The sequence below is a fragment of the Marmota marmota genome, unplaced genomic scaffold (genome assembly GCF_001458135.2).
Source record: "Marmota marmota marmota unplaced genomic scaffold, marMar, whole genome shotgun sequence".
Lineage (NCBI taxonomy): Eukaryota > Metazoa > Chordata > Mammalia > Rodentia > Sciuridae > Marmota > Marmota marmota.
The window spans coordinates 7655809-7668345 of NW_025999869.1; the positions used below are offsets into that span (position 1 = coordinate 7655809).

A 12537-nucleotide genomic window follows, 5' to 3' on the forward strand; every position below is an offset into this window, starting at 1 on the left:
GGAAATTTTATCCTGAGAAATTTAGACTTGCTGCAGCTTTATACCACAGAAAATTATTATTTGATCTGGGTATACTAAAACTAGTCAATGAATATATTCACTCATTTTTTTCCTTTTTTTTTTTTTTTTTTGGAGAAATACTTCGTTGAGTGGTGATTGTGTACTAGATTCCATTCAAGCTCTGGGCCTATGCTGTGAAATGCGCCAACCATCTGCCATATGCAGCTATTGAAATGTGGCTAGTTTTCAATGATGTGCGATGTAAGGGTGGAACACATACCTTGCTTCACAGATTCAGTATAAAAAATGTAAAGTATATCAACAACATGTTTATTTTGGTTGCACATTGAAAAGTACAGTTTGCTATATTAGGTCAAAAATATATATAGTAAGACAATTTCCCAGTTTTCCTTTCACTATTTTAATGGGTCTATTTGATATTTTTCAGTAACACATGTTGCTTACTTGCAGACAGCCCTCCCCCAGAAAATACTGGTGGTATACAAAGAACACAGGCCTGTGTATTCATGGAGTTGGCCTGCTTATGGCCAGATGCTAATGCTGCTTAAGGACATGTGTCAGATGCTACGGATGGAGCATTAAAGTAAGAGACATGAGCCAACCCCTGAAACTTTGCCATGTAGTAGTATGCATCAAAAGTCACTAAAATGATGATGCTATTAAATATAGATAACTGAAAATATAACATGGTTTCATGCAAAGATAATTTAATTCCTCCTCTAAAATTATGGTTTTGTACATTGCAACTCACTTCCTCTATCACGCGAAGCATGTGGCCAGTGCACACTGGTCTTATGAATGTGGTCCTCAGGTTCCAGGGAGAAAGGCAGATTTCATATTGTATTTGCTTTTAGTGGCAAATTTGTATAGTAGAGCAAGAGAGTGTCCTCATTATAAATGCTGTTTGAAATGCGCTCATATCCCCAAGCTAGCTAAGCTGGATCTTAGGAGGCGAGAATTAAGAGAATACATTTCAAAACATCCAGAAGCCCCTGAAGCCACCTTCAGGATCCGAAGGCCCACTGTGGTTCTGACAAATAGATTAGAGAACTATCAAATACGTGTCAGAGATTAATGAGCAGAGGATGATATTTGGTGGTCCTGACCAACTTCACAAAGAAATGATGGCCATCCAAACAGCAGTGACAAGGTTTGCTTAGAAGAGCTTTAAAATGGCATGAACCAGATTTTTAAATATGTTTTATTCTCTCTAAAAATCACTTCTGTCCAAGGAAGACTTTTATTCTTGCTATATGGAATCTTGGAATCATGGAATTTTCACTTCTTAAGATAACATTTCAATTAATTTAATTCATCCTCTTCTTCATCCAGAGATTTCCACAATAATCTGTCAAATGCTGGCATGGTTTTGCTTAGAATACATAGCTTCTATCATAAAGATGCACCCAACCAATCCAAACACAATCATATTTACGACATTCAAATGCAGGGTATGTGATTCAAAGCTTATGTTCAAAGGCTTGAGGAAAAGGGAAAAAAATCTACAGAAGTTTAAAAAGATACTCTATGTAATACCAATTCATTAAGCAATTTTGAAAGGGTCAAATCCTATTTTGCTTAAGGGTTATCTGATACAGAAATTACCAGAGTTATATCAAATATGCACTCTCTTCCTGCTCATTTTCTGAGTGAATAAATATGAGACCAATTTTATACAGAATCACTTCAACTTGAACTAATAATTGTGTATTGCATGCCTAGGATAATGTTTGTTTCAGAAGGATACATATAAAAAGGAATGCAGAAGAAAACATCAAATCAGTCACTAATTATAATTAATTCGAAGATAGTTGAGGTTCATTTACTTTTGCTAAAGTATATAAAATAGTACTCATATGGAAGCCTAAAGTGCAATCAATTGAGTACTAGATTATATAAGGATCATTTTTATTTACTGAGTAACTTTAGGATTCAAAATACCATTTTTGGTGACAAGTTGGAATAAACAATTTTGTAAGACTCTTCAGAAACTGTGGACCTTTTGTTGTTATTTAATTTGAAAGAAGTACGCGGTTCTTTTTTAAAAAAATGTGAAATCATTAAGAAAAATAAACTTGCTGAAAGACGTTGCTTGGGATTTGATTTGCATTGGAACATACTGGGACATGTGTTATTGAAATATATAAGGAGATTTATAAATTTATCATCATCTCTTTTTAAATGTGGACAGATGGGGAACTAACCAATAGAAGAAGAATGTTTTTTCAATGATGAAGAGTCTGACCTTTGTGCATGGAGGCCTCAGACTATTGCTTTGATTTATAAGATAGTAATTACTACACTTAACCTCTATTCACAGCAAACTATTTAAATGTTCATCTGATCCTTTCAAATATCACCCACAACATCCCTCAAAGAGTTCTGTGTTCTTCTCGTATTTGTTCACTGATATGGAAACAAATGAGCCCCTTCCCTGAATTCCTACATCCTGCATTCCTACCATTTAGGGGAAATTGCTGGAATAAGAGAGTGAAAAGTGATCAAGTGAACTGACCATCTAAAATTGTACATCAATAAATAATCACCCTTGGGGAGAGCATGGTGAGAAATACAGAATGACCACGAACATAGAATGATCACTGCCTTCCACAAAAGCTATAAAATTATAAAAGAAAAAAAAAGTACAAACCTTCACTTTGTAAGTAATTTGGTTTTCAAACACACAAATCCTGAGGAGTGCTGAAATATAATAAATTTTACTGAAAGCATTAAGTAGAGAATTTTTCACACACACAACTTTAAAATATAACTGTCCTAGTAATCCAGTTCATGTACAAAAACTTTTGAAGCACCTTTCAATTGGCTTCATCAGCATTCAGTTTGAAATGAGCAATTTACAAATAACCATAATTGATTTCTATCTGTGCCTCAACAGAAACTCCCAGTGGACTTTTATTTATTGACACGTTATTAGCTATCACCATATTTTACTTGTAGTTGGCAGGGAAAAAAATGAAATTGTATCTCTTTAAAAATTAACTCATATTTCTCCCCCCATTCTAACCTCATACACCCATTTGTTTGTGCATACACACACTCACACAAACACACACATATGCACACATTGTCTCTACATACATATGTACACACCAACTAAATACAGACCATAGTACTGGAAGGAATTTACTCTATGTTGAATATTTCAGAGGAATAGAGTGGAGAAGGGGGTAGAGAAATGTGGAAATGACATGTGTTTGCAATATTTTGAACATTCAAGATCCCATATACCAAATGTCATATAGATATAATTATACTTTGGGATTTTTTTTAAAGTACAACCATTAAACAAACCAGGCTGTTAGAATATTAAAATAAAAGGTTATGTTCTAAATTTTTAAATACAAAGCATGTGTATTTTAATCACATTGCTATGAGATCTAATGGCATCAATAAAAATTAGGAAAACATTCAAAATCAATTTCAGAGTTAAAAATCCTCATGGAGTAAGGTGCTAGAAGAAATAATGTGATTTTTTTTTAAAGGAGAAATAAAAATGACCCAATTATTTACTGTGTTATTCTCACCAACATGAACTGTACCCTTTAAAGCATAAATTCTCCATTAGGAGTAAATTTAACCACACTTGAAACAAGAAATCAGCATGATTACTATATTAAAAAAATTTTCCAGAAAATCATTATATTAAGCAGCAAACAAATGCCTTCATCCCTTTCACTACCCTCCCTCTAATTAATTAACAGATTGGCACAGTCTAAGAACTAAATTTATTTTCAATTAAAATAAGAAGCCCATATGTCATGATAATTTTTGTTACTATTTCTAATGCGCAAAACAAAGGTTTGCTTTTAGCATTGAACATAGTAATCACAACAAATCCTTTAATTTTCAATAACTCTAAGGATACTTCAAGAGTTGTTCTCCTAGCAAGGTACTACCTCAATAGTTAATCCTATTAAGAACTGAGCCATGTACTGCAACTAAATCCGCCAGGGAATTTAGGAATCAGAGGCTTATGCACACTCAGAAGGCAGCGACTTTTATAAAGGGCTCTATTATATGAGGGACAAAAGAATACCACTTGTGTACTTAAATATCATCTGCTTTTCCTTCCAAAATACTCCATTTTTAAGTAAAGATATGTGATTTAAATGTATTTAGAATTTAGCTTTTGGCACGGCTCTCGTTTCTGGTAGAAGTGCCATCTGCGGGCCCCATGGCTCACTCGTAATGATATGCTTACAAGCTGCTTCCCCTTTCTGCACAATGTACCCTTTCACTTTAACATACATTTTCCATAAATTTTTGAATAACAAATTGGGCTGTGGAAGTTTGTTGAAACGGGACAGGAGAAATGCCTGTAGGCTAGAAAATGACGACTTTGCTAAGGGAATTGGTGTAGGAGGAAAATATCCACTCCCCTGCCCAAGCTCCCTGCCACCACAGCCCCCAGTCCACCCAGCCTGAGCTGTGATCCTTCAAAAGTGCAGAGGAACCTTCTCCCTGGATAGGTTAGGTCTGTACATTAACTTGGGCAAAGAGCCCACATGCCTGCCATCCATTACACCTGCTGGGTGACAAACAGACGAGAGTCACAAAGCAGCCTCCCAACATTTGATCTCCTGATATTGCCAGATGTCCTCCACTTACAGTCAAACATAACCACAGTCATTAATACAGCTCACCAGGCTGGCGTTTAATCGAGGGAAAATGTTGAAATCTAAAACCCGAACTACCCAAAGCTTTTGATGTGTGAACTTGTAAGCTAGTAAATATGTTTCAATTTGTATAACTTTCTGTTTCAGAGAACTTATTTCATTGTCATGATGGGAACTGGTACAAGCAGGCAGATTGTACACGTTTCAAGAAGGAAGACCTGTAGTGTGAAGCATTTGGCTTCTGAATTTTGAATTTAAGCAACAGAATTTACCTTCACTGTATCTGTTATATGCACAAACACAATAGAATTGTCTGGACTGTGAGCTTTAATTCAAATACACCACTTAACTGAAAGGTAAGTAAGCAAAAAAAAAAAAAAAAAAAAAAAAAAACTAAAGTCAAAGGAAGATTTAGACAGAAAAAAATCTAGGTGCCCTTCTACTCACTTCCTCCCTGTTTCAACAGACTCATTAAATTATCTACTGATAAGATTTGATGAGGGAATTCAAAACAATCAGATGCCCAGGTACATTTCAGATCTACCAAATAAGAGCCTCCAAAGGTGAGCTCTAGGAATTTTAAAAGTTCCTGTTTAAGGCTTTTGAATATAGTCTTAGTCTTCAACTTGGCACTCCTGGAACTGCTCATGATAACACAGCTTAGCAGTTTGACTTTATTCTTTTCTATTTTGGAAATGTTTACTGTGTCTGGCTCTGGGCTCTTAGTATGCACCGTCTACAAGACAAAGGCTTATCTCTGGAGAGTCAATACGTGGCTCTAGTGACAGTCATGGGATACCTAATCTTATGAGACAGAAATGATTCTTATATAAAAGGTAAAAGATGAAAAAGAGACTTGAAATACTTTCTAGAAACTTAGGACATGGGAAATTTCTGGAACCTTTGAGAATGAAAAAAAAAATCACTAGAACTACCACAAATACTCTCAACATCTATGTGTTAGAGGGACTCTGACTTTTTCAAGAGAATAAGGTTGACATTAAGCATTAAGGAGGAAGCCAGAAGGATTGCAGCCCCTTTCAGCATCCATTCAGTATTAAACTTCTTTCCATTTAGCTCTCCCTCCATCTGGCTTCCTCTCTCTCTGGATTGAATAGATTTTCTCTTCAGAGAGGTTTTCACTGATGAGCTCCAGGGGTCCCCAGTTATTTTTGCTTGATAGTTCTATTTGTTTCCTTGAACTTATTGCTCTTCTTCTTCTTTTTTAAACATCTCTTCTCTGTCTCCTTGTAACAGAGCTGAGGCCTTCCTGTCTTGCTCAGTTGTCCCCAGGGGCCCAGAGCACCACCAGGCAAGGAGCAGCTATCTAAGAGATGACTGAATGAATAAATTAATGAATCAAGAATAGTTATATCAGTTGAGCATCCCTCATCTGAAAATCTGGACTCCAAAATGCACTGAAATTCAAGTTGTACTATGATACCGTATGAGGAAAATTCCACAGTGTGAAACTTGTTTTCATTCACAAAATTATTAAAAATATTATATAAAATCTCCTTCAGGCTCTGCATACAAGATATCTAAGTAACATACATGAATTTTATGTTTAGATTTGAGTCCCATCCCCAAGCCATCACATATAATATGAATATATGAAAATCAAAATCAAAATTCAAAACAATTCTAATCCTGAGGTAAGGTAAGGGATTCTCAACCTGTGCTTGGCATTCTTTGATTCCTTCTGTTACCAGACTTGGTTTTGTTTTTCAATACATTTTCCTGGACATATAGCTTTAGTAAATTTTTACTTTGAGATCTTCCCTGATTCTGATTCTTTTTTGTTTCTCTTTGGCCCATCTGCCATGTAGCTTTTATCTACTGGGGAAACTTGTTCTTGAGCCCAAACGAATAGCAATTCACTTTTACCTGAATCTAATATGCTCTCAAACCACCTCTCACTAGAATTTTTAGAATGTCCACATTAGCCTTCTGATGGGACAGAAATCCAAATCACATTCAAATCTTACACTCCATACTAACAATGAACAACAACAACAAATTCCCTCAAAGAGAAAAATACTGGAGGGATTTCTCTTAGGTCAAGGCAGTAGAGGAGAAACTCAGACCATCAGTTCATAGAATATGAGGAATTAAACATTGAAATCACTGCTTTATGGCTTTTGGTAACTGTGGCCCATATTAAATCAGGCTTAAAAATACTAAGTGCTATTAAGCCACTTTTATTTTAGCTTTTTCTCCAGCTGCTCACCCCATCCCTGCAACTTCATAGCACCTACTAATGGAAAGTGAGCTCAGATTCTATTGACAGTTTCATGACAAGCCATACTTCACCTTCCATTGTCCAGTCTTCTTAGCTGTTCATTATCTTGACTGCTGTGCCTACGAGATAATGATACACTCTGCTTCTACCCCTGACTATAACACATTTTTGCTCCAGGGTTCCTTTTAATTGAAACACACTCTCTGTGTTACTGTTTTTGGTGTAAAATGTAAACACATTTAACACAAGAATTCAGTTCATATTTGCTTCACCAATAGGAAGTATCTAAAAAAGTCACCTGCCTCCAGAAGAATGATTGAAGGATTTTTTTTGAGACAATATTTTTTTTATTCTTTTCTTTCATTCCCTTTTGTTGCTTCTGTGGATGTGATAATCAATTGCCTCTGTGAGAAAAAAAAAAAAAAACTATGATGGGCATCCCTACTATTTCTCTGAGGGTCCCAAATCAATTCAAAAAATATTGAATCATGTTTCACCAATTTTGGCACATATAATTGACAAAAAGTGTTTTTACTATAAGAAGGGGGCCTAATGAATTGTCTCTGTTAAACAAGTCTATTGGAAATTGCATTAAGTAGTCAGTCATCAATTGACTAGAATAGGATTGCCCTGTTTCAGGGGCAGTTTCAGGGCCAAAACACTGCCCATGCTCAGCAGATATTCTCAGAAACTGAGCTCTCATTGGAAAACTGAATTATTTTCTCCAAAAACATGTTTTTTAAGAATGCATGTACAAGATATATTAGGACTTACTTGGGAAGGGGGAGCTGGAAGGAAGAGAATTTTACTGTCTCTTACAGGTTAATAGGCATTAACTAGGATCAAGGCTCTGTGTATGTGATTATATGTGCACACACATGAATGTTGTGCTTAGGGAGATTAACCATTCACTTTTAGAAGTAAAGTTTTCTTAAATATTAATTGATGAAGAATCAGTTAGAAATAATTTAATATTTCAGAGCACTGGGACCTCTCTTAGAGAGTCTAATTCAAAAAGTCTGGGTTAGGGTCCACACATCTCAGTTTTAAACAAGAAACAACAGGTGATTCTACTACAGTTGGTCTATAACCACCATATCCAATATGGCAGCCATTGAGCATTAAGAACATGGCTAGTCTACACTGAGGAGAAGACAATGTTGAAAACACAGGATATAAAAGACTCTCTCTCTCTCTCTCTCTCTCTCTCTCTCTCTCTCTCTATATATATATATATATATATATATATATATATATATATATCATGAAAATATAACATATCATTCTAATCATTGTCATATTGGTTAAATGCTGAAATGATAACATTTTAGATATTATGGGTTTAATAAAAGGATTTTTAAAATTAATTTCACATATCTCTTTTTATTTTTCAAACATGGCTACTAGAAAATTTAAATATGTATATATGCCTCACATTTGAACTTCTAATGGACATTATATCTTTACCTGAAATAATTTTTCTGTTGTATGGCATTAATAAGTGCCCATTCAAGGGCAAGGGTAGTAAATAATGCTTAACCATGATAGTGGGACCAAATATGTATGATCAAGTTTGTAGTAAGATGTGCTTACAAGCCTCCACAAATATCTAACAAAGATATATACATTGATGAAAATGCCACATGCATACATTTCTACATAATTTTGGTTTTAATTTATAAAAAGTCCCAGGTGTGGCCAGTTCTCAACTTCAACTCTGAAATTGAGTTTGTATGTGTGGACATGGGTTATGCTCTTCACTACAGAGCATGCTTTTCCATGCAGTGAAGGTCACCTACAGGGGAGTAAAAATACTCAGAATGGAAACTGGTAAGTATTATCAACTATAGTTTTAACTAGTGTAAGCTATACGATGGCATCAACAGGTATACCCTGGAATGTTTACCATGCTTGTAAACATTCTCTCTACTGGCTAATGTACTAAGAATTCCAAAGAGCTGATGTATACTGGAGCTTCCAACATCAATGCATTAGGAATTTTTTATACTCCATTGTTAGTCTACTATGCTGGGGTTTGTACATTTATTTTCACACTACTCTGTTTTAATGATGGTGAGGGAATTCCAGTCTTGATGTTCCTGACCCATAGGCTACACATTCATATTTAGATGAAGAGATAAATCAGATATCTACTAATTTTCTTAGTTCACAATATTCAGAGTGGCTGAGTGAAATTTTCGTGGTGCCCCTAGGGAAATAGAAGTATCTAACTGTTTCATTCATTAAGCAGTTAGGTACAAACAACTTAATATTAGTAATGTGGGAAGGTGTCCCTGTCATTCCCTTGAATATTTAATATGTCTTACAGATCCCAAGTATGTTTGTTAAACTCACCCATTCTCCCCAAGGCCATTTGAGAAGAGTAATACTTGTTTTAAATGGTCAAGAAATCAAAGCAAAACTGAGTACTCTCTATAGGACAGAACATACCCAATGTCAATAGTTACTTAAATCTGGTTTTCAACACATTTTAATTATTCCAGTTTATAAAAGTCAGCATTCTATTGCACCCTTGGTCAACTATCCTAAAGCTCATATTTAGTATTAAGCATGAGTCAATAAGCTGATCAATCAACAAAGTATTTATCAAGTGCCTGTTATAGCTCCTGTTATAGGTGATTCTACTACAGTTGGTCTATAACCACCGTATCTAGTCTGAAACAGCTTTGATCCTGTGATTCATCTACTGATATTTCTTAATTTCATGTTTTCCACATTTTTCTAATAGATACCAGCCACATGACTCAGGAAAGAGGAAGATAAGATTATTTGTTATTATTGTCATCTAAATTTGAATTTTTCTATTTCTTCACATAATGGTTTTTTGTTTTTGTTTTGTTTTGTTTTGTTTCATTTTTTACCTATGACTTAAACATTTTGTAACAGCTAGGAAGTTTTGGGACATTCTGAAAATAAACAAGATGTTGCTATCATTTTGCAGACAGGGGAAGGAATCTAAACAATGTGGCACTTAATCAATGGTTAAACTTGTCTTCTAACTTCCATTTCCTGATCTAGCCTGTAAAGGTAATAGGAGTTACATCTCCATCCTAACAGGAAATTAAAAAAAAAAAAAAAAGCAACAACTCTTCACCAGACAAACTGCTACCCCCTACACATTTAAAGACAGACATACAAATGCAGAGAATCACAACTTACTGAAGCAGAAACCCTTGGAACACAGTGAAGTACTTCATGAACCTCTGGGCTCACTGTGAACAGCACCAAGAATTAAAAATGCAGCATGACCCATCACAGGGGGCTCTCACCCTTTTGTGAGTTTTACCCCCCAGGGTTCTGCCATTTCCTGAAAAGCAAGAATACCTTTGTGCTTGTGATAGGGGAAGGGTAAGGCAACCATTTTGAACCACACCAACAGTTTGCTCTTCTTAATAAGATCTGCCCTCTGAGAAGCTATTTTTATCAGAGCCTCACCTGTGGAGGATTTGTCAGAGCCTAATTTTCCTTTGGGAGGAGAAATATCAACTCCAGTGCTAGACTTCCATATGTGTGAAGGAAAAGTGGCAAATCTGCTCCCCACAGCTCCCCTTCCCATCACTATGTGCTTTCTGACAGGGGCAGCAGCCCTGAGAAGCCCTGTTACAGAGTCCAAGTTCACAAGCACAATCAGGGGACAACAAGGCACCTCTCCCCACACCTTACCACTACATTACTAAAAGACTATCTATCTAGTGTGTCAGGCCCACCTTTAAACAAAAATAGTATAAAGGGATAAAAAAAAAAGGGCAAAAGCCACAGTTGGAAGAGACTGAACGTGCCATGAGAAACAGACTCAGATACTACAGAAATGTTAGAATGAGCAGAACAGGAATTTTTAAAAACGATGATCAGCAGACTTAGAGACTTTATTGGAAAGGAAGTCAGCACACAAAACATATCAGCAGTCTAAGCAGAGAGAGAAACATTTTACGAAGCAATCAAAAGAAATGCAAGAGATCTCGTACACTGTGTCAAGACAGAGAATTGCCATCAATGGCTCATTAAAATTGATACTGCTGAAAAAAGAATATCTGAGCTGGAGTTTATGACAATACAAACTTTCAAACATGAAGAGAAGTAAAAAAAAAAAAAACTGGGGTGAAGGGAGAAAAGCATATCCAAGCATTGTGGAGCAAACTCACATGTACAGGTGTAGGACATGTGTCAAGAGTATACCAGAAGAAAAGAAAAAGGAACAGAAGTAATAACTAGTAACTGAGAATTACCCCAAATCAATGTCAGACATCAAACCACAGATCCAGGAAGCTTAGACACCAAAAGAAAGAATGCAAAACAAACAAAAAATAAATTAAAAGTACACCCAAGTATATTCCAGTCAAACTTCAGAAAGTTGAAAACAAATTAAAGATTAGGAGCTGGAGGATATAGCTCAGTGTTAGAATACTTGCTTGGTACATGGGAGGCCCAGGCTCAATCCCCAGCACCACAAAAATTAAGTAAATAAGTAAATGCTATCAAAAGAAGCCAGAGATTTAAAAACAAAAGGGCAAAGATTTACATCCAATTACTTCTCAGGAAGCCATGCAAGTAAAAATAGAGCAGATGATACACATAAAATTGTTGAGAAAAAAAAAAAAAGCCAGGTAACCCAGAGGTCTGTGTACTGTGATATCATCCTTCATAGGTAAGGAGGAATAGTTTATCAGATAAACAAAAATTGTGGGACTTTGGTACTAGGAGAACTGCCTTGAGAGAAATGTTAAATTCTTCAAAGAGAAGGAAATAACATAGGGCAGAAACCAGGATCCACATAAAGAAAGAAAGAGGTCAGAGCATGAATACCTGAAGGCAGAACACAGTCTTCTACTCATTCTTAACTGACATATGACATAACACATAACAGTATGTTCCAAATAATGAAAGCAACAATGTGTTCACTTAAATATGCTTTATGTATATATATATATATATATATATATATATATATATATATATATATATATACATACACATCAGAATATTTGTATTTAAAAACTGGGTATATTTCCTGTTCTTTATTGTATGGCAGTTGCAGCACTCATGAAGCTGTGTAGTCTAATTTGAAAGTGAACTTGGATTAATTGTAAAAGTGTATTTCAAACTCTAGGATGACCACTATATAAGAGAAACGAAGAAGTACAAATGATATGTAATAAAGAAGGGGAAATAAATCATACAAAATGCCCAATTAAAACCATAAAATCTTGGAAGATGAAAATAGAAACGATTGAAAAATAAGAGTATCTGATTCAAATGTATGTCAAGATCATTGTACTGTCATGTGTAACTAATTAAAACAAATTTAAAAAATTAAAAACTAAAAAAAAGAAAAAGAAAAATAAGAGCAAAAGTAAAAAATAGCAAATATGGTAGACAGTAATCTAATGTATCAATAATCACTTTAAAACCTAAAGAGCTAAATACATCAGCTAAAAGATAGAGATAGTCAAAGGGGATCAGCAATCCAGCAGGCAGAAAATCAGTAAGGACACAGTCCAGAGAAATGACATCTATGAACCATTTCATCCAGCATCTTCTCAATGTCCATGGAACATTCACCAAGGTAGACCACACTCTAGGCTACAAAACACACCTTAGTGAATTTAAAATGATAGA

At 35.2% G+C, this 12537-nt stretch overlaps 1 protein-coding gene across 11 annotated transcripts in view; it reads right to left on the reverse strand.

Moving 5' to 3' along the window:
• The window catches only part of Tenm2 (teneurin transmembrane protein 2), a 1198434-nt gene that overhangs the window by 1119529 nt on the left and 66368 nt on the right, over positions 1-12537 (reverse strand). The gene's annotated exons all lie outside the window — the stretch shown is intronic.